Source organism: Chiloscyllium plagiosum, chromosome 36 (assembly GCF_004010195.1).
Source record: "Chiloscyllium plagiosum isolate BGI_BamShark_2017 chromosome 36, ASM401019v2, whole genome shotgun sequence".
In the NCBI taxonomy this organism is placed as follows: Eukaryota; Metazoa; Chordata; class Chondrichthyes; order Orectolobiformes; family Hemiscylliidae; genus Chiloscyllium; species Chiloscyllium plagiosum.
The window spans coordinates 37,857,818-37,873,427 of NC_057745.1; the positions used below are offsets into that span (position 1 = coordinate 37,857,818).

The 15,610-nt window shown below is 42.7% G+C and overlaps 1 protein-coding gene and 1 long non-coding RNA gene across 5 annotated transcripts in view; one reads left to right on the plus strand and one right to left on the minus strand.

Annotated features, from left to right (window-relative positions):
* The window catches only part of LOC122541127, a 31,762-nt gene extending 22,790 nt beyond the window's left edge, over nt 1–8,972 (plus strand). The window contains exons 2-3 of the long non-coding RNA XR_006309522.1: nt 2,161–2,268; nt 8,584–8,972. This is a non-coding gene — a long non-coding RNA (uncharacterized LOC122541127). The remainder of the gene's footprint in view (nt 1–2,160; nt 2,269–8,583) is intronic.
* Nucleotides 1–15,610, minus strand: part of LOC122541124 (cell surface glycoprotein MUC18-like) — a 192,540-nt gene that overhangs the window by 137,995 nt on the left and 38,935 nt on the right. The gene's annotated exons all lie outside the window — the stretch shown is intronic.

The following is a 15,610-nucleotide window of genomic DNA, read 5'->3' on the forward strand; positions in this document are numbered from 1 at the left end:
GTATGTGTATGGAATGAGCTGCCAGAGGAAGTGGTGGAGGCTGGTACAATTGCAACATTTAAGAGGCATTTGGATGGATATTTGAATAGGAAGGGTTTGGAGAGATATCGGCCAGGTGCTGGCAGGTGGGACTAGATTGGGTTGGGATATCTGGTCGGCATGGACGAGTTGGACCGAAGGCTCTGTTTCCATGCTGTACATCTCTCTGTGTCTATGACTCTACGTTGGCCCAGTACCCTCCCTATTTCCTTCTTGAATGCGCCCCATTCCTCTGACACAGATTTACCTAAACATATTTGTTCCCAGTCCACTCTGGTCAAAGCATACCTAGTCTTATTAAAATCGGCCTTTCTCCAGATTAGAACTCTGCTTTCAAGCCCATATTTGTGGTTTTCTATAACAATCCTGAATCTAACGGAGTCACTTCAAACCAGTTGCTCTGCTTCATTTCCTAAAATTAAGTTCAGAACTGCCCTCTGTCTTGTACAGCCTTCTGTATATTGGCTTAAAATATATGCAGAAAAGATTTTTAAAGAATTTCCTCCAAAGCTTTCACACTACGAGAACCCCAGTTAATAGAGTCATTGATATGGCATGGAAACAGACCCTTCGGTCCAGCCAGTCCATGCCCAATATAATCCCAAACTAAGCTAATCCCACCTGACTGCTCCTGACCCATATCCCTCCAAACCTTTCCTGTCTATGTAATTATCCAATTAAGTGTTGTAACTGTGCCTGCATCCACCACTTCCTTTGAAAGTTCATTCCACACACGAACCACTCAAAAAACAGTTGCCCCTCAAGTCTTTAAATCTTCCTCCTTTCACCTTAAAAATATGCCCCCTAAACTTGAAATCCCCCATCCTTGGGAAAAGTGAATTACTTACCATTCACCCTATCTATACCCCTCATGATTTTATAAAACTCTATAAAGGTCACCACTCATCCTCCTATGCTCCAGCAAAGAAAGTCCCAGCATATCCAGTCTTTCTTTATAAATCAGACTTTCCAGGACTGGCAATATTCTGGTAAATCTCCTCTGAATCCTGTCTAGCTTAATAATATCCTTCCTATAACAGGACGTCCATAGCTGGTACAGTACTCCAGAAGAGGAGTCACCACTGTCCTGTACAACCTCAATATGACCTCCCAACACCTATACACAAAGCACTGAGCAATGAAGCAAGAGCACTAAATGCGTTTTTAACCAACCTGTCTGTATGTGTTAGAAACTTCAAAGAATGATGTACCTGAACAACTATGTTTGGGAAAGTTGAAATCTCCTACTATCACTACTTTATTACTTTTACATTTCTCTGAAATTTGCCTATCCACCTGCTCTTCTATTTCTCTTGCACTGTTAGGGCCCTGTAGCAGTTTCCAGAAATGGGAATGAACCCTGAAACTGTGAACAATGGAGCCCATCTAGGTAATGGGATAATGATTTACTCTAGTCTGAAAACAGTTTGGGAGGCTCCATGAAGTCATCAAAATTTCAGTTAAGTAAATTTGGGACGGTCCCGACCCTTTTACTTCCACAAATGATGAGATTAAACCGGCCCCAGCAATCACCAGAGGTGCTTTGTGAACTGGAATTACCTGAGGGGGTGGAGCCGGCTGGCCCTTTGGAATCGCAAGGGTCAGGGGTCGGGCAGCAAGGCCAGCTATCGGGGCTCTTTTCCTTTATCACTCTCCTCCACTCTGAGCTCACTGCATCTCTGTTCATCAACCCTTTGGGGCTGAAGACATCGACCCTGTCTGTAACCTCGGACTTCAGACGTCCACAACAACATCCCAGGCAGAGAGGGAGTCCCACCGGACAAGCAACAAGTCCCTCTGAGACCATAAAAACCCTCTTCAGGCTTGGGACACTCATACTCTGCAGCAGTTGGTTAATCATGAGGGGAGGGTGGTTGTGTAATTCTTAAAGTATAAGTACCCTGTAAATTGTGGAAGGTTAAAAATTTGTCCCATTGTCCCACTGACACGAGAGGGAATCGCTCAGGCATTGGTGGCGGTCGCAATTACTGTGTGGAGATAATTTCCTACTTGCTGATCAGGCTAGAAACAGTGATTCTGGAATAGTGGTGCTGGAAGAGCACAGCAGTTCAGGCAGCATCCAAGAAACAGTGAGTTCAGTTCAGCATTCTCTCTCCACAGAACTGCTCTCGTGTGGCATTCTGCGTCTTTGAAGTTTCAGAGCCTGCTGGAGAGAGACCATCACAGTAATCAGTGAACCCCAGACACCAGCCTGAGTGTGGAGTAAAGGTAAGAGGCTCCTCGCACAGCCCTATAATACACTCCCAGCCATGTGACTGTTCCTTTTTATTCTTCAAATGTTATTCTTATGGCTTCATTTGAGAAGCCTCCTAAAAGATCAACTCTCCTTACTTGCAGTAATTGACTCCCTGATTAATACTGCAACACACACTCCGGATTTACCTCCCTGCCTCACCTGACAACCCCATATCCTGGAATACTTGAGCTGCCAATTCTGCCCTTCTCTTAACCATGTCTCACTGATAGCGATTATATCATATCCCATGTTTTAATTTGTGACCTCAATTCATCTGTCTTGTTCACCAGACTCCTCGCTTTGAAATAAATACCATTCAACTTTGCCAAATTCCCTTGTGCCTTAACTGACCTATAATGTCTACATTGTTTCCCTTGGGCCCTCTTCCCCATTCATCTCCCTTCTCTCTGCAGCTACCTGCTACCAATTTTAAATACCCCCCCAACAGCAGTTCACACCTCCCCCCAAAGATGTTGGCCCCATTCTGGCTCATTATCTACCCATCTGCCTCATACAGGTCCCACTGCCCCCCGAAAATAGTCTTAATGTTTTAAAAATGTAAAGCTATCCCTCCTCCCCATCTCTCCAGCCAAACATTCATCTAACTTCCTCATTCCACACTTGCCAGCATGTGTCACCAGGACTAATCCAGAAGTGACTACCTTTTGGGACCTGTTTTTAATCCAATTGCTAGTTCTCTAAATTCTGCTTTCAGGACCTCAACCCTTTCTCTCCCGATGTCCTATATATGTACCACCAACTCTGTCGATTTGCCCTCCCCCTTCAGGGTGCTCTGCAGCCATTCTATTCCTGACCCTGTGACCTGAGGGTAACATACCATCCTGGAATGATTTGCAGCCATAGAAATACCTGCATGGCCCTTTATCAAATAGCAGGCTTGAAGGGCTGAATGGCATACCCATCCTCCTAGTGTGAAGTCATATCCTTTTCCAACTCTGTCATAGAGTCATATAGCAGTCCAACTAGTCCATGCTGAAAATAATCCCAAACTAATCTCACCTGCCTGCTCCTGGCCCAGATTCCTTTCCTACTCATGTCTCTATCTAAATGTCTTTTAAACGTTGTAATTGTACCCACATTTATTTCACATGTGAACAACCCTCTGTGTAAAAAAATTGTCTGTCTTTTTTAAAATCTTTCTCCTCCCACCCTAAAATGTGCCCCGTAGTCTTGAAATCCCTCATCTTAGGGAAAAGACAAATATCATAAACACAATCTATACCCTTCCTTACTTTATAAGCTTCTACAAGGTTGCCTCTCAACCTCCTACACTCCAGTAAAAATAGTTTCAGCCTTTCTTTATAACTAAAACCTTCCATACCCAGCAACATCCTGGTAAATCTCTTCCGAACCCCCTCCAGCTTGCTAATATCGTCCCTGTAACCGAGTGACCAGAATTGGATGCAATATTCCAGAAAAAGCCTCGATGTCCTGTACAACTTCAACATGATTCCTAACTCCTATAGTCAAAGGACTGAGCAATGAAGGCAAGTATGCCAAACGCCTTTTTAACCATTCAGTCTCTCTGTGATGCAAACTTGAATTTTGTACCTGCACCCCTAGGTCCCTTTGTTCTACAACACTACCCAATGCCCTACCCAACCCTACTCTTGTTTGTTATACCAAAATGCAATACCTCATTGGAATATTTATACCTGAACTGCTGACCCTGGGCAATAAATGTGGAAACAATTGGTCCAAAAGTGCACATAATCCCAAACAACCCAGTATTCTGAAACAAAAGCCACAGGGAGCCACACACAAGGAATGTATCCCTGAGCAGCTGTCACAGCCATCACAATCTCTGCACAATAAACAGGATATCCCTATTAGTTTGAAACTCCTCTGTTTAACAGAACAAATGATTTGGGAAGTCTAGGTTTATTTTGGGAACAATACGCATGTGTAAGTGTATAACATATACATTGGCTCAATCATCTGCAAGTTTCCCTTCAAGCCACTCACTATCCAGACTTGGAAATATATCACAGATCTTTGTATTGCTGGCTCAAAACTCAGAAACTTCCTGCCCAACAGTATTGTGGGCCTCCCTACAGCACATGGACTGCAGTCATTCAAGAAGGCAGCTCAAGGGCAGCCAGTAATGGGTAATCAATGCAGGTCCAGCCAGTGGTGCCCACATCCCATGAATGAATAAATAAAATCTATGTGTGAGATCTTGATATCACAAACACAACCTCTGAATCCGCAGATGTCATGAAATTGGGAGTATAGTCAATACAAAGGAGAGCTGCAACTGACTATAACATTGTCAAACTTGCAGAATGGGATTATCATTGGAAAATAAATTTCAACAAACGATATTATATTTTGGCAATAAAAAGAGGGTGCATTTTACCAAGAAAATTGTAAGTGAAATGGGTTAGAGAAGCAAAGGAATTTAAGGGCACAAATACACAATTCACTGAAAGCCTCGCACGTTAATAAGATCTTAAATAAATAGAAAATCATACATTGGTGTTTATTTCTAGATGGAGAGAATTGAAATGGAGGGATAATGAACTTATCTTGGAATGTGGTTAAATTACACACCACATGTCCAAGTTTGATCACTATTATGAAAAGGTCATTAAAGAGTTAAGGGGTGGCCGATTGAAATTAAACATAGAACATAGAGTAGTACAGGCCCTTCAGCCCTCGAGTTTGTGTTGGCCTTTTATCCTACTCTAAGATCAGACTAACCTACAGACCCTTCATTGTAGTAGCTTCCATGTGCCTATCCAAGAGTTCTTTAAATGTCCCTAATGTTTCTGACTCTACAATACGGCTGGCACCCACTACTCTCTGAGTAAAGAACCTACCTCTGACATCTCCCCTAAACATTCCTCCAATTACCTTAAAATTACGCCTCCTCATGATAGACATTTCTGCCCTGGGAAAAAGTGTCTAGCTATTCACTCTATGCGTTTCAACATCTTGTACACCTCTATCAAGTCATCTCTCATCCTTCTCTGCTCCAGTGAGAAAAGCCCTAGCTCCCTCAACCTTACTTCATAAGACATACCCTCCAGTCCAGGCAGCATCCTGGTAAATCTCCGCTGTACCATCTCTAAAGTTTCCACATCCTTCCTATAATGAGGTGACAAGAACTGAACACAATCTCCCAAGTGTGGTCTAACCAGGGCTCTATAGAGCTGCAGTATTACCTCGTGGCTCTTCACCTCAATCCCCCTGCTAATGAAAGCCAACAGACCAAACAACCCTTCTTAACAACCCTATCAACCTGGGTGCAACTTTGAGGGATCTATGGACATATACCTAAAGATCCCTCTGTTCCTCCACGCTGCCAAGAATCCTGCCTTTAACCCTGTATTCTGCATTCAAATTGACCTTCTAAAGTGAATGACTTCACACTTTTCCAGGTTGAACTCCACTTGTCAGCCCACCTCTGCATCCTGTCAGTGTCCCGTTGCAACCTACAACAGCCCTCCATACTATCCACCACTCCACCAACCTTTGTACCATCAAACATACTAACCCACCCATCCACATCCACATCCAGGCTAAGAGCAGAGGTCCCAGAACCAATCCCTGCGAAGCATCACTGGTCACCGAGCGCCAGGCTGAATACTTTCCATCTACTACCACTCTCTGTCTTCTCCGGGCCAGCCAATTCTGGATCCAGATGCCAGATTTCCCTGTATCCCATGCCTCCTTCCTTTCTGAATGAGCCTACATGGGGAACCTTATTATTAAACAACATGCAAAAATCCATGTACACCCCATCCACTGGTCTACCTTCAATGTGTTTTGTCACATCCTGAAAGAATTTAATCAGGTTTGTGAGGCATGACCTGCCCCTCACAAAGCCATGCTGACTATCCCTAATCAAAATATGGTTTTCCAAGTAATCATAAACCCTGTCTCTCAGATTCCTCTCCAATAATTTGCCCACCACTGACGTAAGACTGACTGGTTTGTAATTCCCAGGATTATCCCTATTCCCTTGCTACCCTCCAATCATCTGGTACAACTCAAGTGGACAGTGGGGACACAAAGATCATTGCCAAATGCGCAGCAATCTCTTCCCTCAGTTCATGTAGTAACTTAGGATATATCCCATATGGTCCAGAGGACTTATCCATCCTTGTGTTTTTCAAAATTTTCAGCGCGTCCTCCTTGCTAACATCAACCTGTTCTAGCACAGTCTGTTTCACGCTGTCCTCAGAAATGTCAAGGGCCCTCTCGGAAGTGCATACTGAAGCAAAGTATTCATTAAGGACTTCCCCTACTTCCTCTAACTCCAGGCGCAAGTTCCCTCCACTATCCCTGATCGGCCCTACCTTCACTCTGCCCACCCTCTTGTTCCTCACATAAGTGTAGAATGCCTTTAGGGTTTTCCTTAATCCTGCCCGCTAAAAATTTTCATGTCCCCTTCTAGCTCTCCCAAGTCCATACTTCAGTTCCTTCCTGGCTCTTAATCCCTGTCTCATCCTTGCCTCTTCAACCTTAAGTAAGCTTAGTTCTTCCTCTTGACTAGATGTTCTACATCCTTGTCACCAAAAGTTCTTTCACCCTACCATCCCTTCCTTGCCTCAGTGCTGGACAGGTTTGTCTCACTATTAGCAGGTGCTTCCTAAACAACCTCCACATTTCTGTTGTTCATTTCCCCAAGAACATCTGTTTCCAATTTAGGAAATGCTCTCCCACAGACAAATCTGACACCTGGCATGGTTCGTTGCCAAGCACCAAATCCAATATGGCCTCCCCTCTAATCGGCCTATCTACATATTGTGTCAGGAACCCTACCTGGACACACCTGGCAAAAACTGCTCCATCCAAACTATTTGAACAAAGTGGTTCCAATCGATATTAGGGAAGTTAAGGTTACCCATGACAACAACCCTGTTACTTCTGCACCTTTCCAAAATCTTCCTCCCAATCTGCTCCTCCATTTCTCTGTTGCTATTGGGTGTGTGTGTGTGTATAGAAAACTCCTAATAAAGTGACTGCTTCTTTCCTGTTTCTGATTTTCACCCATACTGACTCTGTAGACAAACCCTCCTTGATGACCTCCTTTTCTACAGCTGTGATACTATCCCTGATTAGCAATGCCAATCCCCCACCCCTCTTACCTCCCCCTCTATTTCCTTTAAAAAACCTAAACCCTGGAACATCCAACAACCCATGTGATATCCAAGTCTCCATAAATGGCCACGATATCGTAGAGCATGGATCAGCACTTGGAACTAAGCTGGTTACCCTTATTCCTGATATTTCTTGTATTAAAATAGACACACATCAACCCATCACACTGGTCCTATTGAGTCCCTCTCCCTCCTCACTGACTCTCTGCACAATGTATCTGGCTGTTCACTACTACTCCATCATCTGATCTGTAGGTGACGTTCCCACCCCCTGCCAATCTAGTTTGAACCCTCTTGAAGAGCTCTAGCAAACCTCCCACCCAGGATATTGGTGTTCCTTCAGTTCAGGTGCAACCAGTCCTGCTTGTACAGGTCCCACCTTCCCCAGAAGGTATCCCAATGATCCACACATCTGAAGCCCTCCCTCCTTCACCAGCCCTTGCAGCCATGTATTCATCTGCACTCGCTCTCCATTCCTGGCCTCACAATAACATGGCACCGGGAGCAATCCTGAGATTACTACTCTGCTCATCCTGCCTTCTAGCTTTCAACCTAATTCCCTATATTCTCTTTTCAGGTCTTCCTCCCTTTCCCTATCTCTGTCATTGGTACCGCTCCTGACTGCTCTCCCTCTCCCTTAAGGATCCTGGATGCAATCTGAGACATCCTGATCCTGGCACTGGGAGGCAACATACCATCCAGGAGTCTCACTTACTCTGTTAAGTAGACAATGTTTTATCAGGTAAATAAGTAGATGTTTCCATTTATGGAAAAGGATGAAATAGAGACCATAAATATAACATAGCTATCAAGAGATCAAGGAATTCAGAGTGAAATTCTGTACCCAAAGAGAGGTGAGAACTCCTACAACATACAATTGTAATTGAAATGAACACTATGGATGCGCTTAAGAAGAAGCTAAATAAACTTTTGAGGCAGCTGTGATTAATGGGTTATGGTGACAGCATTAAATGAGGAACGATGGGAGGAGGTTCGAATGAAGCAGAAATGCCAGCACAGCCAAATGGACTGCTTCTGTGCTGTATATACAACCTAATTCTACATTTCATATCTGTAACTTCTCAATTAAAACCTTTTTAGAAGTTTATAATAAATCATCTCTTTTTGAAATGAATTTAAAATTGAAACATTTCATAGTCCTTCAGTAATTCTGATTAGGAAGATCCCAAGCCTGTACTGCTGAAATACTGGACCACAGACGAGGCAGCAATTAAAAGAGGCTGCAACTGACTTCACCAGTTCCAGGATCGGGAGCTCCTCCATCAGCCAGCTTTTCCAAGGCTTCTCACTTCAGTGACCGTTTGTAAACATCATAAAGAGCAAGAATAAACACACTATTGCTGCCACATTTAAATGATCCTCCAAATGCTCAATTTCACAGAGGTTTGTTTAGTTTTGCATAATTAGTTTTTTGCTTTGTAGAACTGTGCAGAAAAGTGGTACAATAATAAGATTACATGATCTAATAGTCCAGGTGAAGTTTTAAAAGATTTTCTAAAATCAAAACAAAGCTGACAACTGCATTCTGTTAGAGTAAAGAGGGATGGTGAAGAACTCCCAAAACAGCAGGACAGGGAGATGATTTACAGTTAACAGATCAATGACCCAAAACAGCTGTACAGCAGCGAATGAATAAAGTTCACAAATAACTGCTTCAATAATCAAACCAGACCCTTCTGCAGCTGGCAAGAAAATCTACATTAATCATTGTCACATCAGACACGTAACTCCCTTCAAGAACCACTAACGATAGACTCATAATTCAAATTCTCACCAAATACTTTGCACATTTGATCAGAATTCTGGTTTGTAACCAGAAGCGGTAACCTTAACAGTCAGATCCTTAAACCAACTGAAGTGTCCTGGCTGAAACCAGCTCATTTAGATAGGGATTGAAGTAACAACCTTCTTGCTATGGCTCAGTTCCACTGCAATTATTTACGTGACTCCAGATCCATGATAATGCATCTCAGTTTTAACTGTCTTCTGAAATGAATTAGCAAGCCACTCAGTTCAAGAGCAATACAACCAACAGAGACATGCAACCAATGATGGCCTTATACATCCCATGATGGGAAAAGAAAAAATCTGCCCCTCTGTAATAAGTGAAGGTAGAATTAAGGTTTGGCCCTGACACACCCCTGGACAAAGTAACTTGCGGGCAGGAATGATCAGGAATGATTAACCATTATTTTGCTTCAGAGCAAGTAAATAAAAACCTTTTGAAAATCAGTGGTGATGGCTGCAGGGTTGGTGGGGGGGGGGGGGAGGAGAGTAGAATAAGAAGGTGCATTATTAGCCAATACAGTTATTAGAAACATGATTTTGTCTTGAAATATTTGTCACTAGTGAGGAACGTTGCACAAATGGAAAAACAAAAAGCTTAGAAAAAAATGTTATTTTACACCGATTAATTTTTAAATAAAAAGCACTGAAGATGGATCAGATGTTGCAACCCCATGGCTCTATTACTATTTCCATAATAATGTCATTACGATACAGTAGACAATTGTCAGACAGCTTTGATGCAGACACATCAGCAAAAGGCATTGCTGGCACCAATCTGCCTCTCAGCCCTGAGGAGCTCCCATTGATTTGAGAGATTTAACCCTGCTGTGTCTGGCATACAATCTTCAAACAATCTGTCAGCCACATAATAAACAGACCTGCCATCTGAGCAAGCAGTCCCAGTAAAAAGAACCTCAGTGGAATTCAAAAGCATTGTTACTCAGGGGAGGTGGGGAGTGAAAGTTTAATTAGTTGAATGGAATCTATTTGCGGATTTAGTCTTTCCACAATACAGAAATATTATTATCATAGGAATTGCAGGAGGAAACAGCATACTGTGCAACGGTACCAGTAATTTAGAAATGTATCTTTATTCCATAAACATGTACAATACTAAGTGATCAACTCATGAAACAATGGCCTAATTCTCATTAGAAATGAGCTACAGATGAGCTGACACCTTGATAAATTAAGTGGGCCTGACCTTGATTTTGCACAAAGATACATGTGGAACTACATTGTATACATCAATCCTGTCTGTCCAATTCCCAAGCTCCTTCCTGCAAATCCCCTGAATGTGTTGGAAGACCTTGAATGGACACAGTCTTAATGTGCTTGACTAAATTGGCTGATCTGGTAACAGGACTCCAAAATTAATTGCATGCACACCATCTTACATGCTAACGATAAACATGAGGCTACAAGGTGTGCAACTTTCAAGCTTTTTTTAAGGAACTTCCTCCATTGCTAGGTGTTGGCAAATACAATAAAATGTTCTTGAAAATATTTTGGCAAGTCTTGAATTCAGTTGGAGAGTTGCTGCATCCCCATGGGTTTGGGGGTGGAGGGTAGAGAAACAGAGGAATTGACCTGTTCTCACAAACAACAACCACACAATGGACCCAAGGCATTACAAGGAAGGCCTATAAAACAATGAAGGAGAAAGTGAGGTCTGCAGATGCTGGAGATCAAAGTTGAAACTTTATTGCTGGAACAGCACAGCAGGTCAGGCAGCATCCAGGGAACAGGAGATTCGACGTTTCGGGCACAGGCCCTTCTTCAGGAATCAATGAAGTCAAGTCAAAACAGGAATAAAATTTGGTCAGAGGGCTAAGTCAGAGAAGTGTCTGAAAGAGACAAATCAAAGGAAGAATCAATATTCCAGAGTCTAAGGCCGAGGCAATTGAAAACACAGTCATCAATGGTGGAATGATTAAAATATGCAAATACATTAGAAAGTTGAGAGGCTGGAATTGATCACAAAGATGAAGAGCCATGGAAGGATCTGAAAACAGGGATGAGAAATTTAAAATACAGTTGTTGCTTGACCAGGAGGCAGAGTTCAGTAAGCACAGAGGGTGATGGAGAAGGGGAAAAAATACATGAAGTTGATGCAGGGTGATATGTTGTTGTGGTTCTGTTCGCCGAGCTGGGAATTTGTGTTGCAGATGTTTCGTCCCCTGTCTAGGTGACATCCTCAGTGCTTGGGAGCCTCCTGTGAAGCGCTTCTGTGATCTTTCCTCCGGTGTTTGTAGTGGGTTGAACCTGCCGCTTCCGGTTGTCAGTTCCAGCTGTCCGCTGCAGTGGTCGGTATATTGGGTCCAGGTCGATGTGCTTATGGATTGAATCTGTGGATGAGTGCCATGCCTCTAGGAATTCCCTGGCTGTTCTCTGTGATATGTGGGATACCAACCATGAATGCATTGGAATGGTCATGTTTACATGAACGATGATTCAGCAGCAGATGAGTCAAGACAAACAATTTTATGGAGGTAGAAATAAGTGATCTAAGTGATGGTGCAAATAGGAATCTTTTATAATTATATTTGACACCAAGTTGCTAACAGTCAGTTTTAATCTTAGATTGTGCTAGAGAGAGATATAGTAGCAGCCTCTGGCTCTGCAGCACAACAGGGAAATGGAACAGCAGGTTGAAGCAGTAGTCTTGTTCCACTTTCTCTCACACTGTAATTAGATTTTTCATGTTCTTTGTCAGTGACAGACTCCTTGCAGGCCAGTCAATGCATCTAGTATTTCAGTGTGTATGTCCAACACCACTCTCCTGTATGTCATCCCATTTATGTCCTTTAACTCATTACCAAACTATAATGCTACTCTTCAAAATACATGCTGTGTCAGTATCAGTGCTAACAGCTGAGTGCCAGCGACAAGGAGCTTCAGTGTTGCACTATCGCTCTCTTTCCTTCGCCCAGGACTGCGAGAGCTAGGAATGTCTTGAGTGGCATTCAACAGAAGCGCAAAGGAAGAGGTTGATATGGGGTATGTCAGTTGGCTATCAAAAAAAAAGTCTGTGTCACATCAGCATCATGCTGCTCATCATGCCATACAGAAGGAGGTGGTAAGCTGAGAGGTAAAAAAGACAGTAAGGCAGAAACATGTCATCATCATTAACTTCCTGACTTGATCAGATGTTGCAGTCCCTATGATGTGAACACGTTCTCTTCTGTTGTACTCAGAAAATGTATGTTCCCACCAGCTTTGATCTCCACAATTCTACAGACCACCACTGTGTTCAGCAAGAATGTATGATTTGGTGAAATGCTGCAGGTACAAGAGGTGGATGTGAAGTTGGCAGTACTGATAAACGTGAAAGTGAGGCAGAACATCTGGATTCCAGAGAGTGCTACTGGGTGAATGATAGGGTTGAGTGTGAGAGGTAGGTAGCAGATGCCACATGAAGAAGCACTGAATAATGTTGATCACCCACCCACATGAAGTCATTGACTTCTTGAGGCACTGCTATCAGGTCTTCAGGTTCAAACCATAGGAACTGACTTTCCTGGCCAGCTACACCCACTCCCTTGTGAGCGTGGTCCTTCAGGATTTCCTGGTTTGCACAGAGCTCTGCTGTCCCTTTACTTCTCCCTGCACCACCTCATGTTTTCAGCACTAACCATTATTACAGAGCATAAAGGTAAAAACAATGACTGCAGATGCTGGAAACCAGATTCTGGATCAGTGGTGCTGGAAGAGCACAGCAGTTCAGGCAGCATCCGAGGAGCTTCGAAATCGACGTTTCGGGCAAAAGCCCTTTATTCCTGATGATGGGCTTTTGCCCGAAACGTTGATTTTGAAGCTTTTCGGATGCTGCCTGAACTGCTGTGCTCTTCCAGCACCACTGATCCATTATTACAGAGCATGCCTGGTGCTCATTTTGTAATAATTTGCACTGCATCAATACTTTTGTACACGTTCCCTTTGAGTTACAGCCCGCCTGTAAGAGCCTGTTGACTGTACCACATTCTCCACATACAACAGCAGCTGCTGTTGAGCACAGAAGCTATTGATAGCTTGGAGACAGTAACAGCACTATGGGAAACTGCGAGCTAATACTACAATTGTGCGAATACATTGGGTACACCAAATTTACAGGTTGCCCACTTGACCCAAAATGTCAGGGCTAAACAACTTCAAGCTTTTAAGGTTTAATTGCTTCTGATCATGGAACTCCTTTCCTGAATGCCAATACCCATTTTCAGTTTGTTATTCCTCACCAGCCAGAACATGGATCTATGTAATGTTGTCCTCTGAAGTCAAAGCTAAACTCATCTCAGACAGTTTTCTTCCATCAATTCTTTTTTGTTTTTCTTGGTCTCTTCTTCTTGAGATTAGTAATCCAGAAGGGAATGCTGATGGTGATATCATGATAACAATTTGGAACACAACTCATGCTTAACAGGACCCAGTTCATATAAAACACAATAGAAAGCTAATTTCAAATTGTGATCTTGCTACATTGTAAATTTTGAGATATACGTCCCAACTTTTGATTTAAAAACAGTAATCACTGGAGAAACTCAGTAGCTCTGGCAGCATCTATAGAGAGAGGGCACATTCTTTTGATGCAACTTTGATGTGTTTTGGTTGTAACCTGAGGACAAGGATATACCTTATCGTGCTTTTAAAATCATGCTTCATTCTATTCACTCCATGTGTTGATAGCTATTTTTGGTTGGCCTTATTGTGCAGATTGCTCACAGTGCTTCTTACAATATCGGATAGTAATGAATAGTGCTGTGCAAATTAATTCTTTTTGGACCACAGTGTGAGGGGGAGCGAGAAAACATGACATATGGGTGTGCGCCAAAATTTTGATTTCCCAATGGGGGCAGCTGCAATGCAAAGGTTAAGTCAGCAGTGTGTCGGTCGTTACATCGCCCTTTGATGGGTACCCACTTGAAATACATTTATTTGCATGTTATAAATATCCATTAGTGTAGAACTAGTGTAGAATTATATCCTTTTATCATGTCACCTGATTCACATTCACTTAAAGGTGAGCATGCAATTTAAAGGTGGTTTTGTGCAGTTTTGTCTCAGGTTGGAGATTTTCTTTGTGGTCTGGATTTTGGACAGGACAGGAAAAATTTCTGGCTGTAACAGGCTGCTCCTTTGAGGTATTTTATGTGTTGGAGGTGATTTCCTTGAATTCCAGGAGCAGCAATTACTATTTTATATGCTGTTGCAATTAAACAGCAAAATTCACAACTGATCTTGGAGGAACCTGTTTGACAGAGGTCATAGCACAGAAACAGAGAAGTGAATAGTTTTAAGTATAGCCTTGCTGTAAAACTACAATAGTGAGTAGAGTGGGTTCTTGCTTATGATCTGTCTCTTGATTAAATATTAAAAATATAAGCCTAAGTATTAAGTTAGCCTGGACAGTGTTTTGTAGAGCAATAAGACAGTGTTATTTTCTGGGTCTGTAGATTGGAAGGAACAAAATGGCCTTCAGTAGAGTGATATGCTCCTTTTGTCAGATGTGGGAGTTTCAGGAGAGTTTAAGGGTTACTGAGGATTAGATCTGCAATAAATGTCATTGGTTGTGAATCCTGTCAGATCAAATGGATTTAGAGGCAATGAGGAATTTACAAGAGCTAGGGGGTGTGATGGATGGCAGTTATAGGAAGGGAGAAAAGCCGCAGATACAGTTAGGTAGATGAGTTAACTCCAAGAAAGGTACGAGAGGTAGGCTGGTAGTACAGAAGTCTTCTGTGGCTATCCCCATTTCAAACAAGTATGCTGTTTTGGAAAATGTAGGGGGTGATCGGCTCTTAGGGAATGTAGCACGAGCAGCCAAGTTTCTGGTATCGAGACAAGCTCTAATGTAATGAGGGGTACATTGGGTTCCAAACGATCAATTATGATAGGGGAATCTCTAGTCAGGGGCACAGACATTTCTAAGGTTGACAGCAAAAATTCAGAATGGTGTGTTGCCTCCCTGATGCCAGGATCAAGGAATTCTCAGAGAGAGAATGTCCTCAAAGGGGAGAGGGACCAGCAGGAGGTCATTTTACACATTGTTACCAATGACATAGGAAGGGGAAATGATGAGATTCTGAAGGGAGAATATAGAAAGTTAGGCAGGAATTTAAAAAGGAGGTCCTCGAGGGTAGTAATATCTGGATGACTCGCATGCTGTGAGTTAGTGAGGGTCAGAATAGGGGGATAGAGCAGATTAATGCGTGGCTGAAGAGCTGGTATATGGGAAAAGGATTCACATTTTTGGAGCATTGAAATCTCTTCTGGGGTTGAAGTGGCCTGTACAAAAATGATGGATTGCACATGAATTTGAAGGGGACTAATATACTGGTAGGGAGATTTGCTAGAGCTGCTCAGGAGGATTTAAACTAGT